Source organism: Urocitellus parryii, unplaced genomic scaffold (genome assembly GCF_045843805.1).
Source record: "Urocitellus parryii isolate mUroPar1 unplaced genomic scaffold, mUroPar1.hap1 Scaffold_440, whole genome shotgun sequence".
NCBI lineage: Eukaryota > Metazoa > Chordata > Mammalia > Rodentia > Sciuridae > Urocitellus > Urocitellus parryii.
The window spans coordinates 87,250-96,481 of NW_027553923.1; the positions used below are offsets into that span (position 1 = coordinate 87,250).

The 9,232-nt window shown below is 38.5% G+C and overlaps 2 pseudogenes; both read right to left on the reverse strand.

The window, feature by feature from the left end:
• Nucleotides 1-3,584, reverse strand: part of LOC144249011 (zinc finger CCHC domain-containing protein 2 pseudogene) — a 72,738-nt pseudogene extending 69,154 nt beyond the window's left edge.
• On the reverse strand, nt 3,584-8,389 carry LOC113178242 (zinc finger CCHC domain-containing protein 2-like; annotated as a pseudogene).
• Between the last annotated feature and the right edge of the window lie 843 nt (nt 8,390-9,232).

Here is a 9,232-nt window from a genome sequence, read left to right on the forward strand (position 1 = left end):
TTCTACCTCTTTTAAACAATTTTGCTCATCATTTGGCATTACTCATATAACAGGAATCCCATACAATCCACAGGGACAAGGCATACTTGAAAGAGTTCATCAAATTATTAAAATGTACTTATTAAAGCAAAAAGAGGGAATTAGGAAGGGGTATATATTCCCCAAAGATAAACTTAAAATAACCCTTTTTACTCTAAACTTTTTAAATTTGGATTCATCAGGACTTAGTGCTGCAGAAAGGCATATGTGTCCAAAAATGTACATAAGCCCAAGGTACTTTGGAAGGATATTCTAACAGGACAATGGAAAGGTCCTGACCCAGTAATTGTCTGGAGTCAGGGGTCTGTTTCTGTGTTTCCACAGGGAGAACAGCAGCCTATTTGGATTCCAGAAAGATTAACTAAAGCGATTTCTACAGACCAAAAAGTAGATGATTTGGCTCAAATCCATAACAGCTGATATCTAAAACTCCAGTTTGGCTATCCTTACATCTGCGACAGAACCAGGATGCTTTTTTCAATATCTATTTTATTATTACCCTTTCCCACATCATGAAGTTCTATTTTGTTTTTTGAGCTCATACAGACCTAGGTTAATGTTTTGCTGATCAGTTCTATTTTTTTGACTATAGAGTTTTCAAACATTGCAATGGAGATTTCACCTGTAAAAAGTTATAAGGCCTTTACTATTATGTTATGTGTTGTATGTATTATATTATATGTGCACACTTGTGTTTTGTGTTGTATGTTTATATGTACGTATGTCCATACATCATATACGATGAGCGCTCATGAAAAAATGGATCCAAATATTTTTTTATTCACATGATTTAAATGGTTTAATTTAAATTGGGTAAACAGCTGTTGAGGATTGTTTTAATATGTGAACAAAAAAGGAGTTTAACAAATCTGTTTGTTTACTTTCACCTTTCCTTTTCATTATATTTAATAATTCTGTTCAAGATAATGTAAATTGTTAAGAAAATTATATTCTTTTAGTGCCTTCTGGAATGTTACATAATTTTTTTCTTTAGCCATTATTGCTAGAATTCCTATCTTCATCCCAGTGCTGGTGAAGACAAAGATAAAATCAATCTACAGCTTCTGCAAGAGCCATCACTGAACTGCTTGCAGAACTTGCCTGGACTATATATCACTTGTATGCATTGTGAACTCACTTGTATGCATTGTGAACTATCTGTTGGTGCAGCGACTTGTGGTAGTGTTGGGGTATTTTTGCTGATGGTGTCATCGGTGGTACAATTTTTCCAACAAGAGCCGTCAATTGGCTTGGTGTATCCTCCTCCCTTCTGCTTGTGATGGTCATTCAGCTAAAATTTGGGGGCCAACAGAGGTGAGGCAAAGAACCTCACCCCCCCCCCAACTGGTACAAAGACCTCTCCACAGGTGTGGCTGTATACTGGACCGGTAGTCAATGACAGGTAAGATCCAATTGCAATTGCAACCTAAGACAGGAGGCTGACACCTTGAAGTCAGCTCATCCGATGAGGGGTAAGGACAATATGTAGTATTTGACAACCTAAGGCAGGCACAGTCCCTAAGCCATATGCTTGTTGTTTAAACAGAGAGGGGGAGATGTTGAGAGCCACAGCCGAAGGGGCCCCAGTAAACTTCCAGCTGCCAGCAAACTTCCAGCTGCCAGCTGGTGATTGGCTTACAGCGGCCACAGCAAATTTCTAGCTGCCAAGTGATTGGCTCCTCTGCAGTGATGCTCATTGGGCTGTTTCCCCGCCCTTTCAGACCATGGAGCTGCTCATTGGGGGACTTTTTTGGCTCCGCCCATGCAACCCAGCCAATCAGCCTCAAGAGCAGGGGGCGGGGTTGAGAGGCTTGTGGGAAGCCGGTAGTGGCAGTTGGGCTCTGAGGGAATTCCTGAAGAGCTCATGTGGTGCAGCGTGTGTGTTCTAAAAATAAAGTTGGTTGCTGCTTGATAAGTGGCTCGTGAATTGTGCCCAGCCAGACTGTGACACCCATTATGGATCATCATCCATTTACCATAGAAAACATTTGGTCTTTGGTTTGGGGGAATTGTTTTACTTTGCTTAACATGATATTCTCCAACTTCGTCCATTTACCTGCAAATGACATAATTTCATTCTTCTTTAAGGCTGACTGATATTCCATTGTGTATATATACCACAGTTTCTTTATGCATTCATCTATTGAAGAGCATCTAGGTTTGTTCCACAGTTTAGCTATTGTGAATTGAGCTGCTATGAATATTGAGGTGGCTGTATCACTGTAGGATGTAGATTTTGTATTGGGGTTTGTAGTAGCCACAGGAGATCCTGGAAAACTACATGGGTTATGAACAGGAATAAAGGCAGTGTTTGGTGATCTGATGCCCAGAATTTCAGTTGGTTGTGGGATATTAACCGTGCAAATCTCAGAAGATCCCTGTGGTGGTTGCAATTTTAGCCTCTGAAATGTTAGGTACAAAGCAGGACTACTGCTATGTGAAAGGAAGGTTGATGAAATAGGTAAAGGGGAAGCCAGCAATTCAAGGTGTTTTTCTGATTCTCCAGTAGAAGCTGTTGGTCCTAGGATTCCACAAGGGTTGAATTTGTGGAATCCCTTATTGCAAAAATAGCAAAAGGACTAGGAACAAGCATCCCTATTTTTTTGCAATCTGCAGATTTGGAAAGAGGGATTACAATTTCAGAATTCTAGGCATCGTTGTGCATGCCACAGTATTAAGTGGGCATAAAAAGAATATGTGGATACTTGGGCAAGTTCAAGGTATCTTCTATAATGTTTTCATTCTCATTTCCTAGTGATGCAATCTGAACAGGTGGCTTGATGGTGACCATCTGTCTGGTTAACAGAACTATAACCTGCACATCTAGATGTTGATGAATTCTCAGAATCCTCAGAATTGCTGTCTGTGTCTCTATTTTTTTTCTTCTTCACTTTCAAAATTTTCTCTTCCATCATGTTATGGACTAGATGGAGAACTGTAACTCTCAGAAGATGTTTCTCTACATGCGTAACATCCAGATTCAATATCCAAATTCACATTTTTTCACAGTACCACCATAGTTATGCTGATAATACCATATTTTTTTACTATGCACTCTGTTGTCCATTTTCTTAATTTTCTCCTTTTCTATTTGTGGCTTTCTTTTCTTTTTCTTTATTGAAGATAAGCTCCATTTTTCAACAGAATGTGACTCAGCTAGTACAGTTTGTATCAATATTCATAATGCCGCAGTCTGGCTGGGCACAATTCAGGAGCCACTTATCAAAAGAAACGAACTTTATTTTTAGAACACACACACACACACACACACACACACACACACACACACACACCATACCACACAGCTCTTCAGGAAAACCTTCAGAGCCCAACTGCCACCACCAGCTTCCCACAAGCCTCTCCACCTCTCCTCTCCTCCTGCTCTTGAGGCTGATTGGCTGGGTCGAGTGGGCAGAGCCAAAAAAAGTCCCCCAATGACCAGCTCTGTGGTCTGAAAGGACAGGAAAACAACCCAATGAGCATCACCGCAGAGGAGCCAATCAGTTGGCAGCTAGAAGTTTGCTCGGCTGCTGTGAGCTAATCATCAGTTGGCAGCTGGAAGTTTGCTGGCAGCTGGAAGTTTGCTGGGGCCCCTTCGGCTGTGGCTCTTAACACAGTTTGTATCAATATTCATAATGGAACATTTCCTGGTATGTTTATTGTGGCTTATGGTGTACTGCAAGATATCTTCTTCTTGACTCGAAGCTTCTTTTAAATTTTCTAGTATCTTAGAAGTCTCCAGAGAGGATTATTAAGATTGTGTAGAGAGTCTGATGATACAGAACAAAAAAAGCTGTGTACTTTTTGACTCTGTAGAAAAGCATGTGATGAAATTGAAAATAGCTACCTTAGGATAGGCTTCTGGTCAGAGTGTTGCCTCTCCTTCCTTTTCAAGGCACTCTGATTCAGGGCTCTTAAAATGGTCTTGTCAGAAGTCTCTGAAGACAATTTCTTTGGAAGCTTCAGTAGGAATTCCTGTAGTTCCTGGTGGGTGTTGAGAGCCACAGCCAAAGGGGCCCCAGCAAACTTCCAGCTGCCAGCAAACTTCCAGCTGCCGGCTGATGATTGGCTCACAGTGGCCCCAGCAACATCTAGCTGATTGGCTCCTCTGCAGTCATGTTCATTGGGCTGTTTCCCTGCCCTTCAGACTGCCAGCTGATGATTGGCTCACAGTGGCCCCAGCAACATCTAGCTGATTGGCTCCTCTGCGGTCATGTTCATTGGGCTGTTTCCCTGCCCTTCAGACTACGGAACTGCTCATTGGGGGACTTCTTTGGCTCCGCCCACGCGACCTAGCCAATCGGCCTCAAGAGCAGGAGGATTGTGGGAGGTGGTGGTTGGTGAGTGGGAGAGGCGTGTGGAAGCCGGTGGTGGCAGTTGGGCTCTGAGGGTTTTTCCTGAGGAGCTGTTTTGTTTGGCGTTTGTAGTTTTAAAAATAAAGTTTGTTTCTTTTGACAAGTGGCTCCTGAATTGTGCCCAGCCAGACTGCGGCAGGTGGGTTTCTGTTACTGTTGTAACAAAAGATCAGACCAATTTACATTGAAAATGCACTCTCAATATTTGTCAGTCCTTTTTCTCTGGACTCCTTTTAACATTATTTTCTCAATGTGTACAGCTTTTCGCTGAGCTCTGTGAGGTGCCACACCACCTCACCCAGTATAATACTAATTATTATAAGTTCAACTTGAGGTAATGGGGCTTGTTCTATCAAACTACTCTCATTACTTTGCAAGTAATCACCAAGAGCAGTATCCTTTTGTCACCACAAGGTTACTTCTGGGGCAGCAAAGGGCTGCTCCACAAATTTCCCTTTTCTTAGGATATCATCACTGACAAGCTGTCCCAGAGCATGCAAACCAAGGCTATCGCCCCCACTGTGAAGCAAGAGCTCCATGGGCACCCCCTTATTATACTTTTAAGAGTTGCAGAATCAGGAGTGATATTCCTTGGCACTGGGGATTGGAACCATCTGTTTCATATATTTTTTTCCGTCTTGCTAAAGGATTATCTGTTTAAGTTATAGTTTTGAAAATAACATTTGTTTCTTTGATTTTTCCCTATAGTTTCTATGTTTTCAATTTGAGATCCTAATATTTATTATTATCATTCTTGTGACTTCTATTTGTTCTTCTTTTTCTAGTTTCTTAAGGTGGAAACTTAGATTACTAACATAAGAACTTAAATTTATAAATTTCTCTTTCATCATTGCTTCAGCTATATCCCAAACATTTTGATGTGTTATAGTTTTATTTTAATTCTGTTTCTTTATTGTTTTATTTCCTTTGACATATTCTCCTTGAGCCATGGGTTATATATACATATGTTGTTTCATTTCTACATGTTTAGATTTCTCACTTGGTTCTATTATGGTCAGAGAACATGATATCAAACTTTTTGTTGTGGTGATGGTGGTGGGAATTGAACCCAGGGCCTTTTGCATGCTAGTCAAGCACTCTGCTATTGAGTTGAATCCCTAACTCATGTTATTTATTTATTTTGAAACAGAGAATTTGTAAGTTGCCTGGGCTGGCCTCAAACATATGATCTTCCTGTCTCATCTTGTCAAAATGCTGGGATTCCACGTGTGCACCACCTCACCCAGTATAATACTAATTATTTTCAAACTTGTTCAGGTTTGTTTTATAGCTCAGTATAAGTCTATGTTAGTGAATCTTCCATGAATACATTAAAAAATAAGTTTTTTGCTGTTACTGACTGGAATGTTCTATATATGTTGATTAGACTCAGATATTCTATACATGGCAACTAGATCCTGTTGGTTGATTGTGTTTTTCAGAGCTTAAATATCGTCCTGATATTCTATTTAGTCGTTTTATAAATTTCTCAGAAGAATTTGTTGAATCCTGTAATTATAATTGTGAATTTGTCTAATTCTCCACTGAGGACTTTACTTCCCTGCAACTCTTCTGGTGTGGGACAGTACTGCATAGTTCTGAAGGGCTAAGGGTTAATTTGCTAAGGCCCTGGGTAAATACTCGAATTTTCCAAGATAGTGGATTCTACCCTTTAGAGTTTGCAGAAATATACTTCTTATCCTATGGATCTATGGAAGTAATGACATTTCCATCCATTCTTCATCTTTTAAGGAAAAGATTCTTCCTTCTCTTTTGATGAAACAAGTTGCTATGTGATTGAGGGTTTTCTGCTCCAAATTTCCCATGAACGTGCTTTGTTCTGAGAGAATTCTAACTTTTCCTATTGTCTCTCTTGTTGTATTGTCTTATCTTTGTACTGCTGTTGAAGCAGTCTTTCTGATAGTGGAGTGAAAAAATTGTTCACTCCTAGGACTAGGGTTGAAGTTATTATGGTCCGTCTTTTGCATTTTGGAAAATGATGTTTGGGAGTTTGATGTAACCCCTGGAATATTTCTTTACTTGAACTCAGGAAGGAACAAAAATTCAAATTTGTTGCAACTCTTTTTAAAATTTTTTAATTGTAGATGGACGTAATACCTTTATTTATTTATATGTGGTGCTGAGGATCAAACCCAGTGTCTCACACGTGCAAGGCCAGTGCTCTACCACTGAGCCACAACCCCAGCTCCTTTCACAACTCTCTATGGTGGATCCATGGAGGTATAGTCTGAGCTAGAAGCTCATTGTGGATCTTTAGGGCTAGCCAAGAAATCAAAGCTCAAAATTTTCAAATTGCTTGAATTCATAACAATTTAATAACTGCCTTCTAAGATGTTTAGTTATTTATGGATCCACTCATAAATTGGTATGAGTTGGATCTAGCACATCCCTGAGTGTTATCAAACTAAAGGAGATTTTTCAGGGGTCCTGGCATACTCCCCCTCCTCACTAATATGTAATTCACATAGGAAGGAGTTAATGGGTTCTCCTAGATCATAACTAAGCAGTTTGTATTATCAGATTTCCCATACTGGGGAGAATAAGAGGAGTAGAGTTGTGCTACATGGTCCTATCATCTCAAAATATATGGCATACTAGGTGCTATGATAAAGTCCATGACCAGAATTCAAAATTTGTCTAGGACTCCTTATACTTCATGCCTCTCAAATAGGTATCATGAAACTAGTTTACTGAAAACTATAGTAACTTCTCTATGATCACATATTTTGTAAGTCGTAGAACTGTGATATTACTACAGATCCATTTTTCCTCAAAGCCAGAGCTCTTAGCATCTGTGCAATGAGACCTGTTGTAGAACAGGTAGGAAGCCCTATAAATTGGAACATTCTCCTGTTTGGTCTGAGGACCATAGCAAAGGCATGTTTGGAGTTTCAAGACAAGGAATGCTTCAGTTATAATTATATAGTTGTGGTTATTGTGCAGAGAATATTTTTATATCAAATCTGGTAACTGCTTTACTTCTTTTCAAAATTTGTGTTAAGCAAAATACATAAACCACAAAATTTTTGATATTGAAAAAAATCATTTAATTAATCTAAACATATTATGGCAGGTGAATATAGCTTTCTTTGTGGTTCACTTTTAACTTTTGTACTTGACTTCTTTATATTTTCCTAGTTTTATTATACATAAAATAATATACAATCCTACTTTTCTTCAACTTTTTGGAGGTAGACATCTTATTCTAATTCTATTTTAGATAATTCTTAATTTTAAAACAATGCAGAGGTGCTGGGGTTGAGGCTCAGTGGTAGTGCACTTGCCTGCCATGTGTGAGGCACTGGGTTCAATTCTCAGCACCACATATAAATAAATAAAATAAAGATATATCAACAATTAAAAATAATTTTTTAATTTAAAAAAATAAAGCAGAACCCAGAGTATGAAGTCTTGCCTCAATGACTCCTCAAAGTGATATTAAAAAGTTATATGCTTTTACTTCTTTCATTTCCTTCCAAATCAAAATTAGGTGAGATCCCAGATGTCAAGGACTATGAGTCATTCTTATTTAATTTGCCATTTCCAGAATATTCCTTGAAACATGGTGGGCATCACTATATGCTTCCTGACTTAATTTATTCACCTTTTGTAATGATCCTGATAGAAATAAATAGTAATCCAGAGTTTATCTATATTGACATCAAATGTGAGAGGTTTTTTTTTTTTTTTTTTGGTATCAGGCACTAGACAGACTTGCACTGAGTCATCAATATGTTGCATGACCAGAACTTTGCTTTGCCACCACACACAGAGGCAATCACAGTTTTCAGTACCAAAAAAATATTTAGGGGAGCATATTCCAGCCTTTAATTATATAAAATCCATCTTAATTAATAAGTGACTAAAAATCCTCTGTACTCAATCTACTTAGTTTCAAGCAATGTACAAAATACATGATGTCATTATAGACTAATTACCAGCTTGTTTATAGGTCCCTTGGAGACACTGACCATGATGCATCATTCTCGTGTACCTTTGACATTCAGTAAAATGTCAAACACATTGTAGGTACTCAAGTAGCATTTGTTGACTCATTTAGTAGGGCTTTCTGTATGTCTTTAAAAATAGACCCTGTGGGATTATTCTTCCAGTAAGAGTAGTATGAAGAGTTTGGAAAATTCATTTCCACAGGACAAAAGTGGAAAATTGTACAAAATTATTGAAAATAATCATTTTATGGAACTGACAGACAATAACTTGCGAAGTATTTACTTATGGAAAACTGCTACTCTGTTGGGTAAAAGGGTGGGTTTGTGGCCTTTTAAATGAGAATTGTTTTCATGTCCATTCTCCAGTTCATATGGTAAAAATTTACAGCATTACTATGTGGAGGCAGTGAACTAGGTTTGGGGATGTTGGCAGGCCAGTTAGAAGTTTTACAGGAGAAGTTTTGAAGTAGAGTGATAAAAAGTAAGTCAGTAACAGTTGTTCAACTCTCTATACCTTACACTCTGATTGCTAAGCTATTCATGTATAGGGGACATAAATATTCCAGTGAGCCAGGAATAACTGAAAGTCTGGAAAGACTTACAAAGCTGTCACCTTTGAATGTGTTCTTCAGTCTTCATATAGCTTGAGTTGGCAAGCCAGTAAGGCCACCAGATTTAGCAAAGAAGACATAGGATGTTCAATTAAATTTGAATTTAAGATGCATTAAAAAATCATTATCTGAAATTGAAATTTGATTTGGCTTCCTGTATTTTATCTGACAACCACAGGCTTTACATATCTGAACACACACTCTACTCCAATTACTGGATGATGAAAAAAATAGAAAGGTGAAGGCAAGATTCCAG